The sequence below is a fragment of the Quercus suber genome, unplaced genomic scaffold (assembly GCF_002906115.3).
Source record: "Quercus suber isolate HL8 unplaced genomic scaffold, Cork oak 2.0 scaffold_10, whole genome shotgun sequence".
In the NCBI taxonomy this organism is placed as follows: Eukaryota; Viridiplantae; Streptophyta; class Magnoliopsida; order Fagales; family Fagaceae; genus Quercus; species Quercus suber.
Window position 1 is genome coordinate 1,352,150 of NW_027069476.1, and position 17,335 is coordinate 1,369,484.

Genomic DNA, 17,335 nt, shown 5'->3' on the forward strand with positions numbered 1-17,335 from the left:
TAAGATTGCATAAATTAAATAAGAAACATGTGCATAAAGAGAGAAGAAACAACACGTGTAAAGATAGATGAAAGAAAGTAATAACAACCTCAATACATATATCAACATAAGTACAAGGTTTACTATCACTAAGTGGTCACAAGACCAATGTACAAAAATAATGTATCTAAAATGAAAAGAAAAGACAAGATACAAAAAGTCCTCATTACATCCCTTATTAACACTCCCCTTATCACAAAAATCTTCTATGCTAACCCTCCCCCTATGTATGTCTACTCTTATATCAAAACTACTTCCCCTTTTTGTCACGAGTAACAAAAGGTATGTACATCAAGTAGATATCTCATCATCACTGGGTGAGCTAGCACCATCGTCCTCATCAGCATCATCACTGCTGGAGCCATCGTCACTCTCATCCTTAGAAGCTGGTGGAGATGGAGAAGAAGCAACAGTGAAACCACTCATGACAGCCTGTTGTCGTGCAATATAACCAAAACAGATGTTCACTCGACACAACTCATCACTGAGAGTGTCAAGGCGAGCATCCATGGGCACAAGCTATGCCATGATGGCCTCAAGTGTCACTCCACCTACAGAGTCACTTGAGATGGTTTCTTCATGTTCAATGGAGAGCGATTAATGCACTAGTGCAAAAAAAATGAGCTCCTTCAAGTTGAGGGAATGAAAAATGAAAAAGAAAAAGGAAGACCACAAATAACATTAGTAAAAGTAATAAAAATGGACATGTCAATTAAGGGAATAACATAAAGTATGATTTCAGATAGAATAAAATTATGGAAAAAATACTTATGGTCAATCCTGAATAATATGTTGAGAATCCATACCTAACCCCAAAACCTTTAGGACTAAGAATTAGTTGTTAATGTACAATGGCTTAGTATGGTAACCCTAAAACCATGGTAGCCCATGTTATTACAAAACTACAGTAAACCATGGTCTATGTTATTTATGGTAATATCCTAACATATATTGATATTCTAAGATTTGTTTTGTTTGATACATGCATTTAGTTCATGCTTTGGTATTCGTTTTCTTTGTATGTTAAGAAAAAATGGTTAACAAGTTGAACTCTGTTATGGGAAAGTTCTTGCTTCATTTTACTATTTAATTTGATTTGTATAGGATGAGGTGAAAAAGAAAAGCTTAGGATAAGGGAGTGGTGTGGAGGTCGAAAATTCTGGGAAGTACAATTCTAAGGGAAAGAGTAGGGAGGAGGCTATCCGTGATTTTCATGTTTCAAATGATAAGTTACCTTGGACATTTCGACTTTTGTGAGTGAGAGAGCTACCAGCTTTGTCAAATGTCACACCCCAAACCCCAAAGCGTCCAAAGCATGAGAAAGACGTCTCAAAGTACCTGTCGATTTTTTCTTTTTGACAATCCAATTCACAAAAATCATATCAAGTACCAACATCAAGAATTATCATAATAATTCCATTGAATATACTCTCTGTAAGGTTGAAATTTATCAACCATCTTGTTGGCTTTATTCTGTGCCAATTTGCTTGTAATTTAAGCACTTAGTAACTTTGTATTTAGGTGGGATTATTGTAAGGGTAGTGTGTGAGAAGATGTGAAGAAAAGCTCAAGTATGTGCAAAAAAGCAAAGCTTCGCGGCTAGGACTCACGGGTGGCTCACGGCTGCAAGTGGCCAACTTCAGGCACGTGAGATGCACGCAGGGAAGCTGAAGGGTCGCGCCAGCTGTCGCACTACAGGACAAAAGTCCCAGGCTGGCTAGACCGTTACGTCGCGACTTGATTTTGCAACTTGGACAAGCCGCGAGACCAAGCCGCCGATTTACCCTGTTTGGCAAAAATCTGTCTCTTCATATTCTCATCTCACCTCACTATATATAGACCCTTATACCCACTAAATGGAGAGAGCTTCAAGAGAGAATTTTGTGAGAGAAAATCCTAGAAAAAAATAAGATTGCCTCATCTCCAATTTTCATCTAAGAAACTCTACAAATTCCTCTACTCTCTTCCTCTCCATTGTCATACCCTTAAGAGGTCTTTTACCAAATTCTTATCTCACCACACCTATGTCCGTGAAAAGGTTTATTTGGTGCTAAGGGAAGCAGTTTGGGAAAGAACCAATGGTGTTTGGTTGATGCTATGGGCTATAGCGGAATCCGGTAAGCTAGAAAAGAAAAAGGTTCGGCGCAACTTCGTTGGAGCAAGAAGCTTGGAGGGCTTAGGTACCTGGGTAGATTAGGCTTGGAGGGTCTATTACTATTCATGTATCCCAACTACATTTTCTAGTGGATTATTGACCGCTTGGAGGGCGGCGGAGAGGTTTTACGCCGAGGGCTTCAGTTTCCTCTTCGATAACATATCGTGTGTTGTCTTCGTGTTTGCATCTCTCTTCCCTTTATCTTTACCTTATATTTATTGTTGTGAATGTGTTTATATTTGGCTTAGATTAGTTACCTATTCAGTGATTGGCTTATGTTCATGTTCCGCACATTAATTGTTTGATTATAAGCTTGAATTGGTATTTTTATAATTTGGGGTCTAAACGTTCAAGGGTGTTTTATACACATATTGAACTTTCACTCTCAAAGTAAGTCAGAGCTCTAAGAAATAATTACAAGGACCATTGGCCACAAAAGAATAGAGGTTAGAATAGATAATTACATATCATTAGCTTGTCCCATCAGTGGGAATAACGTCACACCCACTATAATATACAAAAGAATGAGTCAAGCCTATTCTAAGATGTACATCATCTAATGTATCCATTACAAAAGTTTAGTTTCCATCAGTAGTTAGTCTAACTACTGTTAGCTACCAAAAAACTGTCTCAAAAGATTGTTACCTACTCTGAAAAGTTTATAAAATAATGGGATGAGACAGAGCCCAGTAAGTAGCATAATTAATGGGAGTGAGGGAAATGCAAGTTTCATCTTCGATAATAATAATAATATAACAAGAATGATTTAATAATGAAACACAAAGTTTCTCAAAGTAAATACCTTGAAACTATATACTATAATCTGTGAGTACCAACAATATAATTTCCAAAGGTATAATATTTAACATAAGGTAAATTATCACAAATATATCACACTACCACATAGACCGGTCAAGGGATTCACCCATTCACAACTGGCATGATATTGTCATTTCTGGTATGCAGACTCTTGGCCCTATGGAAAGTAGCCTCACTCATACTCTCAAGGTTTTTCTTTCCCCCCATAGGCAGTAGAGAGAGCACGTCAAATAGGACCTCTCTTGCATGTGGTATCTTGGCCCCATGGGTAGCAGCCTCATCTACAAGCAATCAAGGAACCTCTTCCCCGCATGGGCAACAAAGAAGAACACGTCACCTAAAGTGAAAGAGCACTAACCTGGATTTGATTCCATTGTCACAAAGACTACGGAAACCAAATCGGGTGATCACCGGGAAATCGCACATGGCATGGTGTTAAGACCACATAAACTCACAAGTTACATTACTTTGAAACACATAGTTCATATTCAGGTAGTTTCAGAAAAATCTTAAATAATCTAACTTCTACAAAGTTTGTAAGTGTAAGGTTGAAATTTATCAACCATCTTGTTGGCTTTATTCTGTGCCAAATTGCTTGTAATTTAAGCACTTAGTAACCCTGTATTTAGGTGGGACTATTGTAAGGGTAGTGTGTGAATAGAGTGTGAAGAAAAGCTCAAGTTTGTGCAAAGAAGCAGAGTTTAGCGGCTAAAACTCGCGGCTGACTCGCGACTAACAAGTCGCTAAATGCAGGCACGTGAGAAGTACACAGGAAACCTGAAGGGTCACGCCAGCTGTCGCACTACAGGAAAAAAGTCCTAGGCTGGCTAGGCCGTTACGTCGAGACTTGAACTCGCAACTTGGATAAGCCGCAAGGTCAAGCTGCCAATCAGCCCTGTTTGGCAAAAATTGTCTCTTCGTATTCCAAACACACACCACTATATATAGACCCTTATACCTACTAAATTGAGAGAGCTTCTAGAGAGAATTTTGTGAGAGAAACCCTAGAGCAAAACAAGATTACCTCATCCCCAATCTTCATCTAAGAGACTCTATGAATTCCTCTACTCTCTTTCTTTCCATTGATACATCCTTGAGAGGTTATTGACCAAATCATTGTCTCACCACACCCACATCTGTGAGAAGGTCTTTTGGTGCTAAGGGAAGCAGTTTGGAAGGGACCAATGGTTATTGGTTGATGCTATGGGCTATAACGAAATCTGGTAAGCTAGAGAAGAAAAAGGTTCGACGTAAACTCATTGGAGCAGGAAGCTTGGAGGGCTAAGGTACCTAGGTAGATTAGGCTTGGAGGGTCTATTACTGTTCATGTATCCCAATTACATTTTTTAGTAGATTATTGACCACTTGGAAGGCGGGGGAGAGGTTTTACACCAAGGGCTTCTGTTTCCTCTTTGATAACACATCGCGTGTTGTCCTTGTGTTTGCATCTCTCTTCCTTTATCTTTGCCATTTATTTTTTGTTGTGGATGTGTTTATATTTGGCTCAGATTGTTTATCAATTCTATGTTTGGCTTATGTTCATGTTCTGCACATTAATTGTTTGATAATAAGTTTGAATTGATATTTTGTTATTTGGGGTCTAAACATTTAAGGGTGTTTTACACACATTTTGTACTTTTAATTGGTATTAGAGCGAGCACACTTATTGTGGTTTAAATACCTAAGTATGATCCTTGACCCCTTGTGTTTATTTGCCATGGATTGTGCTATGTATGCCTCTTTGTATGATTTGGTTGGTGATAAATGTAACATGCTATGTGTTTGTAAAAATGCCTTTATGAGTGATAATCCTCATGATTGTGATGCTATGTTACATGAATCTTTGGATGTTGTTGATATTCTTAACATCAAACCCTTGAAATTTTTTTTTAAGATGTTTCAAAAGAATTTGAGCAAATTACTTTGTGAAAAGGATGATTTGATTGCTAAGCTCAGTGAATCTAATAAATTGGTTGAGAATATAAGAATCTTGCTGAAATTTCTCTTGAAAAGCTGAAAGAGTTTGAATGTTTGAATATGGATTTGGATGCTAAACTTGTTTTGTCTAACAAATTTGTTGATGAGCTAAAATGTGAAAATGAATCTCTTAAGATGCATGCCAAGTATTTGATTGCTGAGCCTATTGTTAAAAGGGATGAAATTATTTGTTGCAATTATGTTGTGGTACCCGATTTTGTGCCTATTGTGTGTTCTACCCCAAAGGACAAATCAGTATACATTCCTCTACATAAAAGAAATCAAAAGGTGGAGAGAAAGGTTGTTAAGTCAAAACCTTTGTTTAGGTCTCAACCTAAGGGTTTGAATGGATCTAAGTTTGTTCAAACTTGCCACCATTGTAGTGTGAATGGTCATATTAGACCTCAATGTTATAAGTTCAAGAGAGAACAAAACCATGTTGCTAGATCCTTTCTCAAAAAATTTAGTGGACTTAAACACATTGTTTGTCACCATTGTAGTGTTTTTTGTTATCTAAGACCTCAGTGCTCTAAGTTTCATGCTTTTAAAAAGAATCAAAAGAAAATAGAAACTTGAACCTTTTGGAAGTTGTTCTAAAAAGAGTAAACTGGATATGAGTGAAAATAGCATGTTATTAAAGAAAGTGTTTAATGCTCTTAACTCCTTAACTATGTGCATCTCCAGTTCTCATTCTTCCAACCCTCGTCTCACTTCTCATGAAACACTTATTCCAAACAATTATTCCGTTTGGATGAGAAAGGGTTCCTATGGTTGAACTTTTGCTCTTTTGGTCCTTTATCTAATTCTTTCGATCTTTGTGGGACTCTTCATGCATTGCATGTGATATCTTCATGCATTTTGTGCATCTTGCATTTATTCATATGCATTGTTTTTGTTTTGATTTTACTTTTCTGTCTTTGTTTTGTGTGAGTAAAAATTCAAAACCACATAAAAAGTGAAAAATTCAAAAAGTATTGATCGTGTGAGTTTTGCCCTGTACATTCGTACAAATGGCCTTATGCATTTATGAGCTTAGCTTATTCTTTATGCACTTATATCTTTGTGAGAAAAATCTTGACATCTTTGTGTGATTGTTGTAAATCGATCTTCAACCTTGTCATGAATGATTAGTCAATAGTCTTGTTGGTTTTGAGGCATGCATAGACTTGTACCTATATATCTTCCCACTCTTTATTTTGTTGTTTTTGCTTAAAGAGCTCACCAAATGTAAATCTCAAAATGAAAAGAGATAATGAGCTATAAAAGCCGTCGCACATACTAGTATTTGACTAGGAAAAAGGAAAAGCGACTTTTATGAAAATGTATGATGCCCAAAAGCTAAAGGCTTGTTCATCAAATTGAAATATCAAAAATTTCATGCATCGATCTCTAAAAGAGATGTAAAGATAAAAAATGATCAAATGTTATGATTTGTAAAGAAGCCAAATGAAAAGCTTCAAAGAGATTTTATGTAATCATTTTCTTATGGGAGGTCATATATGTTCATTTCTATAATTGAGATAGACCACTTAACTTAGTACTAGTTGTGTATGACTTGATTGAATTGATCATTGAAACTTCACTCTAGACTATGGACTATTCCACATTTGATACACACACACAATACACATGCCTAATGTTCAATGAATGCCTTATTCATTTGTTCGATTGTACTTGTTTAAATGTGATGTGTGTGTGCCCAACTATATATTGATCAATCCAAAATAATTTTTGATCATTTTATATGTTTTTGGAAGTGCTCTTTATCACTCTTTGTGTCCTTGTTTAGTGCTTACATTGTTTATACATGTTTTGGTGTTAAAAAACAGGTATCAAAGTTTTCGCAACTCACTCACGACTGACTCGCGAGTTGCGAAACTGGAAAAATGCATTTTTCTCCCATTTTTTGGATCTCTGGCAGAGAGATTTGCGACTTACTCACGGGTGGGCACTCAAGTCGCGAAAAAGACTTAGAAAATTTCATGAAAATTGTTTTTGCGACTCATCTCGCGACTCGCCCAGTCGCAAAACGCTTAGAAACAGCTTTTTTAAGTGCTTTTCATGGGAAAATTGTTTTAAACCTCTCCTATCCTCTTTTAAACCCCTCTCTCAATATTTTTACATTAAAATCTAATCAATTTGAATGGTTTTTCATTCCATTATCATCTCTAAGGTAAGTCTAAACCCTTTTCGTTGTTTTTTATCCTTAGTATATGTTTTAGTGAGTTTTGTGCTCTTGATTGGGATTTTCATCATAGGGGTTGGGAAAATTTATTTTTCTCTTAAAAGTTTGTATGGAATTGGTTTCTTTTTTTGTTTTGCTTTGAATGTTGGCCCCTTGTGGCAAAAAGAGCATGTATTTAGAGTGGTTTTCATGATGTTTATGCATTGTTTTACATTGTTGTTCATAGTGTGCATGCTAGGTATTTGATAAAATGTCTCTTAGGCATTTTCTCGCTTGTTTGGACTCCGATGAGTATCAAACTTTGGGGTTTCTCATTTTCCTCATTAGGAACATGTTTGGTTCATTGATTGTGTATTTAACACACCTTGCCCCACATGTGTATTTTCCATGCATTGATTATGCATTGCACTTTGCCACCTCTTGCACACACCTTGCTACCTTTGTCATGTATTGGTTCATACATTGTTTCTTCATCCTAACATGTCATGTTTACCTCATGCTTTGTAGCATTTTGTTCGTCTTAGGTTTGAGCCTCATTTTCTCATTCATCATTGCACCCTCATGCATCATTATCATTGTTCATACCTTCATCTCCTTTCCTCGCTTCTCCTTGACCCTTTGTCTATTCTTGACAAAAAGGGGGAGAGTATACTCTAGAGAGTATACCGGAGAGTTTTTGTCATTTCTATATGACTCTTGTGCACGTTCTTATGGGGAGAAATTCTATTTCTCGTGCACATTTATAGGGGGAGAAATTCTATAGAGGAGATGCATATACCAAAGGGGAGAAGACATTGTGTTTATAAGAAAATTTTGTTTTGGTGTATGTTGTTTGGTCAAGTTGCTTACATGTTTCACATCATGTTTACTTGATCACATTTTATTTGTTACATTATACTTGTCCGTTGTTTTACCTTGAGGGTCTAATGTCTTTTGTGCAAGTGTTTCAGGTTACAAGTATATATGTTCCAAGTTCATCACAGCTCCTATGATTCATGATAGTGGAAGTGATATGATAAGGGAAGTATTTTATATTTTGTATGGTTCAATTTGTACCCATACTGCTTCTAAGCTTCTAGAATTTGGTTTTATACACTTGTAGGCCTTTGTGGTTTGTACCATGCTTTATGCAGCCTTTGTGCTTTGTTATATCAGTACTTCTAACCTAATGCTATGCCTTCCTTTTTAAGTACTGTCACTTTTGTGCCCATGTAGGATTTTTCCTAGATGCACATACTTCATGTATTGTGCATTGGTTGAGTGTTGGTCATTCAAGTGATTTGCCTTGTGTTTGTCAACTTGAATGTCTGGATGTTCATTCCAAGTGTGAATGAGCATTGTGATCACTTGGTTATAGTGATTGCATGTTTTGGTCTTGCCATGGTTTATTGTTTTACTCCATTGTGTTTGATCGCATTATGCTTGCTCTACTTGCATTACAAGTTTTCTGCATATAATGAACTTATTGTGTTGTTGTATTTTAGAAGTTACTTGTTCTTATGGTTCTAAAGCTTCACAGATTCTAGAGTTAGATGTGAGTGAGTTTTCCAACTGCTCCTAACTCACGCGTTAAGTCTAGAGTTTGTTTTAGAGTTTTGTCACGGAATAGTCAAAGGGAGAGATTGTAAGGTTGAAATTTATCAACCATCTTGTTGGCTTTATTCAGTGCCAATTTGCTTGTAATTTAAGCACTTAGTAACCTTGTATTTAGGTAGGATTATTGTAAAGGCAGTGTGTGAAGAGAGTGTGAAGAAAAGCTTAAGTTTATGCAAAAAAGCAGAGTTTTGCGGCTAGGACTCGCGGTTGGCTCATGATTGGCAAGCCGCCAAATGCAGGCACGTGTGAAGCACACAGGAAAATTGAAGGGTCGCGCTAGCTGTCGCATTACAGAACAAAAGTCCTAGGCTAGCCAGGCCGTTACGTCGTGACTTGAACTCGCGACTTGGACAAGCCACGAGGTCAAGCCGCCAATCAGCCCTGTTTGGCAAAAACTGTCTCTTTGTATTCCAAACACACACCACTATATATAGACCCTTATACCCACTAAATTGAAAGAGATTCTAGAGAGAATTTTGTGAGAGAAACCCTAGAGCAAAACAAGATTGTCTCATCCCCAATCTTTATCTAAGAGACTCTACAAGTTCTTCTACTCTTTTCCTCTCCACTGATACATCCTTGAGAGATTATTGACCAAATTCTTGTCTCACCACACCCACGTCTGTGAGAAGGTCTTTCGGTGCTAAGGGAAGCAGTTTGGAAGAGACCAATGGTTATTGGTTGATGCTATAGGCTATAGCGAAATCCCGTAAACTAGAGAAGTAAAAGGTTCGGCGCAACCTCGTTAGAGTAGGAAGCTTAGAGGACTTAGGTACATGGGTAGATTAGGCTTGGAGGGTTTATTGCTGTTCATGTATCCCAACTACATTTTCTAGTGGATTATTGACCGCTTTAAGGGCGGTGGAGAGGTTTTACGCCGAGAGTTTCGATTTCCTCTTCAATAACACATCACGTGTTGTCCTTATGTTTGCATCTCTCTTCCTTTATCTTTGCCATTTATTTTCTGTTGTGGATGTGTTTATATTTGGTTTTGATTGTTTATCAATTCTATGTTTGGCTTATGTTCATATTCTGCACATTAATTGTTTGATAATAAGCTTGAATTGATATTTTGTTATTTGAGGTCTAAACGTTCAAGGGTGTTTTATACACATTTTGAACTTTCAGTAAGGTTTTCAACTTCATTCTTACCTAGAGATTTTCTATCAATTTCCCAAATAATACAAGACAAGATAAGCATCTTTAAATTTTTCAATATACCATAAAATCAATGATTTTCTTATTAAAGATTAAATAAAAGATGCCCATTTTTTCACATCAACAATTCATGTATTTCCCCAAATGCAATACCAAATATGATGTATTTTCATATATAATCATATATATATATATATATATTAAGGTTATGACACAATAGTTTTTAGGAAAATATAATTTCCATAGGTAGTTTCCAAAAGCTTGTCTAATCCAAAAACAACATTTATGTAACATGGTTATTTTTCAAAAATCCAATTAAAAAGCTACTTACCTCGCAACCGCGAAAGCCTAATTCTCCAAGCTCCAAGGAGATTAGCTAGAACCTAAATAATATCAAGTAAATCTATCACAATAAGCATAGAGCTTGAAATTGTATCTAGCTACAATTTAGGAATTGTCAACTGAGCACTTAATTAGACAAGCCTAGTATTTAACCTTATCAATAATAATATATTCCACTTCCAAAGTTTCTCAACAAATTGATTCACAAGGCATAAACTCCAATTTATAAAGTTAACCCATTTAATATTATCTCCAACATTATGACTAGCTTCCATAAAATTTACACTACATCATTAAGAAACCTATGAAAGCAAAATCAAAATATCCTCTGAGACAAGAAATTTAGGACTTTAACTAACTCCAAATAAACCCAATGGCAATTGGAAAAATTAGATTTACAAATCATCACATATTATAACTTAAAACCCCTAAAATTCCCACCATACATAAACCTGAAGTAGTCATCATTAGCACAAATTATATACCCACTCATCAAATAATTCCACCAATACAAAACCCATACATAAAAACACATAAATATTACTTCTAATACTCATAAATCACATGGGTATCATTATTAAAGCTTATATAAAAATAACCTTAAGCAAAAGTGTAAAATTCACTAAAAAGATTAGAAAATTTTACCTCAAATAAAGGGATGATAATGCTTAGGGGTTCATAAGGATTTTTCTGGTGGTCTTGCCGAAAAATAATGGTGGAAATAGTGATATGGAGGTACCGGCGGGAGAGTTTGAAGGAGTGAAGAGGAGTGTTCTACCGAAAATGAAAAAGAAGAAAAAGAAAGTGAAAAGAAGTAAGGAGAAGTGAGGAGCCAGTCAAAGAGAGTAAAAGATAAGTGAAAATAAGTGATGAGGAGTGGAGTTAGGTGGAGCACATGGGAACTTAAAAATCTGATTTTTTATTTTTTATTTATTTATTTATTTTGTTTGACTGACTGACTGGGACGTTACATCAAATACCTCGTGTTTCTATTGGGGATGTGATTCAGGTATTAGCATTGTAAATTTTAATGATGCATTCTTGCCCTGCTTTATTCTGTAAACTTTATTATGTTTAATGTTATTGTCCATTGAGATTGATGAATTGATGTTACTTGTAACACTTTAAAAGACATAATAGCTTGTCTATAAGATTGGTATATTCATTAAACGGATTGTAGGAGAAATGGAGCCAGGGAGTAGCTGATTGTTAAATTGCTAATTTTTCTTTGTTTTAATCATTTAATTGCTTGTTTTTTGGTAGGGGGATGTTCTCGTTGCAATCCTTTCGAATTATATGGTAGACATTGATTGGTTGTTACCAGGTGAGTTCTATTCACTTTGGGTCTCACCCTTGGTTTAGTTCCAACTTCCTCTCTGTATGAGCTGGATGGGTTCAACATCTTTGACTAACAAAAACCTGTTGAGAAGTAGGTATATAAATTCATATAAGCTGTATATGGAAATAATGAGTGCATTTTTATGTTCAAAGATTGCTGCAGTTACTTTCTCTTGCTGTTTATGAATTTTTTATGAGTGTTTTGTTCTGCTTCTTTGGGTTTCTGACTGCTTGTTACATTGTCTTAATGGATGTATTGCTAATATTATGAAAAATCTGTGCTTTTAGATCCCCCATTCTTTGAATTAATGCAATGCCTTAATTGCATTTTCGACTGTCATCCGATCTTTGTGCAGTATTTTAAATCACTATGCCATTATGGGTATAGTTCCTTTTGTATCATTGGCATGACCCATAGTCATCAGCTTGCGATTTGCTTGAAATTGATGCATTCTTAACTTTATATGGTGATGCCTTATTATTTTTATTATTGGATTCCTTTTCTTGATGTAGCATGTCCAACACTTGCAAAAACCCCCTCATGTGTTGATTCTTCACGGGGAAGGTGATAGCACATTGGATCACATGAAGGTTTTCCTTTTTTCTATTAATGCCAATTTCTATTATACATTGAAGGTATAATTTGGGGACATGGACAGTATTATTAGCAATTTTGACTGTTGTTTAGAGAAAGAAGCCGGCAAATTGGATTCTGCATAAACCCCCCTTACCAATTTCATTTGGGACACACCATTCGAAGGCCATGCTTCTTGTGTATCCTCGGGGAGTGAGGATTATTGTACATACAACAAATTTAATATATGTAGATTGTGAAAGCTTGGATTTGTGTTCAAAACACAAGAGCTTATTTAAACACCCAATTAAAATATTATGACTCGGTTGACTTTACTTTAACTTATCTAAATGCGGAAATAAGAGTAAATGAAGCGCAAAAAATCGATACTACTTTAGTGCATAAATATGAACAACAAACAATAAAAGTAAAGCACAAGAGTAAGGGAAGAGAGATGCAAATACAAGATAACACGACAATATGTTATAGAAGAGGAAATCGAAGAACTCGGCGAAAAACCTCTTCGCCGCCCTCCAAATGGTAAATCGATCTAGACAATAAGTTGGGATACACGAATAGCAAGAGACTCTCCAAGCCTAATCTACCCAATGTACCTAAACTCTCCAAGCTCTTACTCCAACAAGACTTCTTGGAACCGTGTCTTGTCTAACTTTTCAGATCTCGCAAATGTTCGATTGCATCTGCCAATCTTTACTGGCTTCTTTTGGCAAATCCCTAAAACTTCTCAAGCTCCAAAATACTATTTATACTTTGAATAGGTATGAGTTGTGTTTGGGTACAAATCTCCTTTCAAGGTATGACAATGGGAGAGGGAAGGGGAAGAGGCTAAAACGATTTCTCACTAAGGATGAGTAGCTCTTTCTCTAAAAGATGGGTGTGTGTATTGTAGAAAATTTATCTAGGGTTTTTCTCTGTGAATGGTCTCCTTACAATTTCTATGGGTAATGAGGGTATATATAACATGAGTAAAGAGTAAGAAAGTCACATTTAAAAATCCTCCAAGCAAAATGTTTCGCGACTATCTCGCGGAAAGTCCTTACTCGTGAGACCTCGCGAAACTAACAGTCTGGTATGACTCTTCAGCTTCCAATCATGTGCTTCTCACATGGCTACTTCGCGGGTTAGTTTCTCGTGAAATCTATTTGATCTTCAATTAAGTTTAAGTCTTCACCAACTTAATATTAAACTCAATACAATAAAATCCTACAAAATACAAGGAACAAAATTAAAGCAATTACAATACTTTTTGTCATGAAATAAGCTAACACTAAATCATAGTTGTAAATCACAACTTTACATACTGGAACAACAAAAGCCAAGGTTTGTGGGTGCAAGATTTCCCCTGGAAAGATCAAAATAGTCCAAGCAAAGGATGTGGATTTGAAAATGACTTGATTGATTATCTCAGTGCCTTGAAGGTAATATATGAAGCATGTTATGTAGTCCTAAAGGCTGTGTTTGCTTTCTTGATCAAATGTTGTGATATTTCTCCAGTTGTATTAGATAATGTTGTCCTGGAAGTGATGCCATGAACCCCTTTTTTTATGCCTACATCATGGGCATTTTTTTAATATATCTAAACCGTTTGAAGTGTTAAGCTTTCTTCTGATTGCTTGAACTTTCATTGCTTCTGGCTTTGGGGGATTGTACTTGTTACTGATCTCAGCTTATGCTCTTTCAAAAACTTGTTGCTTAGCTAAGTACTTTCACTTTTTTAATTTTATTTTTTCCCTACTAACCCATGGATTCGGAATGTTGGCTTACCTGTGAGAGATTTTGAATAAATGGAGCTTGATTGAGATTTTTGTTGCTTCAAATTTTATACTCTTAATATATGCTACTATCCAGATTAAGCATAATTACCTTGCTTTTTTTCTTTTGTTTCTGTTTGTAGTGGCCTGAATTCTCTGTTAAATTACCAGCACTTGGAAACTTCAATATCGATCCAGCTTTGATTATAGTGGTGCAGTGGTATTATTTTCCTTTCCTTTAATTTGTCAGTTTTTTTTTTTTTCTTTTCTAAACAGGCATTCATTTCTGTTAGGATTATAAAATGTTAGAATAGTGTCTCGCATGCTATAAAATGGGTTGCATATGAAACTACTTGAACAATTTTCTGGTCAGATTGATTGCTTCTGTTCCTGGATATCATACTGGTACAAATTTGAAGAAGTGGGGCAAATGAAGCTACGAACTGTTCTCCAGGAATGTACTTTTGATAAAGATTTTAAAAATTCCCCACTTGCTTATCAGGTATAGTTGATGGTGGATGTGAATGCTAATTGCTTTCTGTTAGTAGGTGAAGAAATAAAATAATATATGATTTCGTTTATTTAAGTTTTCTTTCATTTGGTTTTTCTCTGTATTATGCTGTTCTATCTGGACCTGGCATTTTCATTCTATCCTCTTCTGCTGAACTTTTACGTGCATAATATTTGCAATGGATCTTTCGACGATGTTATGGAGTAATAGTGGTGATTGGTGTCTGGAATGTATCTTTCGCAGTTGAAAAGCTTAGCATTATGAATGTCATCCATTTTTTGAGGAATTTTCTGATTGTACTGTGTCACTGCAGTTCTCTTCCCTTGGTTCTTTTGATGAGAAGTGGCTGGCTGAGCTGACTTACTCAATGTCATCAGGCTTCTCAGAAGATAAAACACCTCTTGGTCTTGGACAACCACGTATTACATGGCCCACTGTGGAAGATGTCAGATGCTCTTAGAGGTACTACTGAGTAGGTCTTTCCGGCAGATCTTTTGACTGTACCTTGAAATACTTGCCAGATTAGAGCATCCGTAGCAGATATTGTAAAAATTATGCCATTTTGCCACACCAAAAGCCTACTTTACTATTTTACCACATCATTTTACAATATTCCATTTATCAGATGTTCTATATTTTTACTACTTTATTTAAATATTATTTTTAATTCTTATTTTATTCTTTCTTTATCATCGTTCCTAATGGTAACATCTGATCCAAAAAAATCAGATTTTCAAATTTTCTTATTCTTTAACAGTAACTTTTTGTTTCTCAAAAAAAAAAAAAAAAAAAAAGTAACATTTTCAAACAATCCCCTTCATTGAACGGTCATATTTTAAAAAAATGATATTTTCTTAAACTTTTTTTTTTTATCAGTTAACATTTTTTTTAAAAAAAAAAAAAAAAAACTTAGAACCTGTTGCCTTCCCCACCCCACCCCCAACCCAAAAAAAAAAAAAAAAACCTTAGAACCTGAGGACTTCGAAAAAAAAAAAAAAAATACCAAATACTTGAAGAACAACTGCACAGTTACCCCGAGTGTAAATACCAAATACGTTTGTCATTACTTTACATAGAATTCTACAACTTCACTGTGTGAACCATTTAAGGAGGGGACGAAACCATACACACCCCATAATCACAATCTATTAACAAGCACCATACAGTGCTTGTTAACATTTCCTATAAATATTATTGAAGATAAATTATCTAATCAATCCGCCTATGAACACACCTGATTTCACAATATATTTTGGTGTAAGCTTATGACACACGAACCCACCACTAATTAGACATGGAAACTAGCAATTTACCTTCTAAAACTCACGGGTACATCAAGTTCACTGGGTAAAACTCAGCTAAGAATAAGACATTGGCTTCATCATTTCATAAATCCAGAAACCCAAAAAAAAAAAAAAAGCTAACAATTTATAAATAAAGCAAACAAACAAACAAAAAAACAGGGAAATTAAGTCAATATAACCTAAAAACCGAATTGGCAGAGGGATAATCAAACAAATCACTTCATCATTCAAAACCCACAATTTTTTCAGATTCATTCAAACAGAAGCCCAGCAAATCTAGAGCAAAAATAGAGAGCATGCTTCAGTTTTTCCAATTGAGAAGTAAAAAAATTGGGCTTACATTACCTCCTTTCCAGTGAATCGGCGATCTGAGAATGGCGACTCGGCGACGCTGAGATAGAACAGAGGAAATCGGCGACTCGGAGAAAAATGGAACAATGAAACAGCAGCGTCAGTGCATTGAACAGAGAGGATAGAGCGAATCGGCGAGGAAAGGGAAGAAGAAAGAGATATGTGAGAGAGTGGAGACAGAGGCGGTGAGCTGAAGGAGAAGAAGAAAGAGATTTGTGAGAAGGGAGATGGGGGCGGTGAGCTGAAGGGGAAGAAGAAAGAGATATGTGATGAGAGAAAAGATGGAGGCGGTGAGCTGATGAAAGAGAAGAAGAAAGAGATCTGAGCGAGAAAAGAGGAATAAAAAAGAATAAATTGATATGCCACACGGGTTCCGTACAGTGGCAAATATATGATGATACTGTAGCATATTGCAAAAAAATTTAGGATATACCACATCTGATAAATAGGGATAAATGATGTTTGGTGTGCTATATGTGCCAAATATTTAGCATTTTGCACATATAGCACATCTGATAAAGATGCTCTTATAGTTGTCTTATTCAAACTTTTCCAGGTTTTGGACATTGGCCACTATTGATCATTTGGTTGACTCGGCTTTTTAGGTAGCGGGTGTCATGCTTATACCTAACAGACTTGGCACCTTTATGAAAATCAATTCTGAAAATGTTAAAACGACTTCCTTAGTGGAGGTCTAGGTTGACCGTAGATAAAAATAACTGGACATTAAAGTTTTAGTAAAATCTTATAAAGCCATCCTATGATGGTGACACAGAAACGTGAGTGAGGTGACAAACCCATTTAAGCCAAAAAACTCTGAATTGAATTTTGAGTGATTCGTCTCTCTTTGGTAATTTTGCGAATTGTGTTATCTAACCAAAAATGACAGTGAATTGGTTTACCTACACTGTACTTGTCAGATTGCAGTTTAAAGATAGTAGCAAAGAAGCAATGTGTCCTTGAAATCACAAAATTTATTTACAAAATCGATTGTAACCTTAGGTTATAAACTCACTTAATATCTTTTTATTGGAGGTGAATTTTGACAAATCCACCATTGGATTGCATCTTCTTCTTACATCCTCCATGTTTGCAAAATTTAAAAAAAAAATTAAAGATCAATAGTTATATTAAAATTTTAAATTGCAAGTTTTTGTAGTTTAAAATTATGTATAAAATATAAGATTATAGATTTTATAGTATATGATATCCGA

At 35.6% G+C, this 17,335-nt stretch overlaps 1 pseudogene; it reads left to right on the forward strand.

The window, feature by feature from the left end:
- The first annotated feature begins 547 nt into the window (after positions 1-547).
- LOC112019330 (tyrosyl-DNA phosphodiesterase 1-like) lies at positions 548-14,926 on the forward strand (annotated as a pseudogene).
- Positions 14,927-17,335: the final 2,409 nt, after the last annotated feature.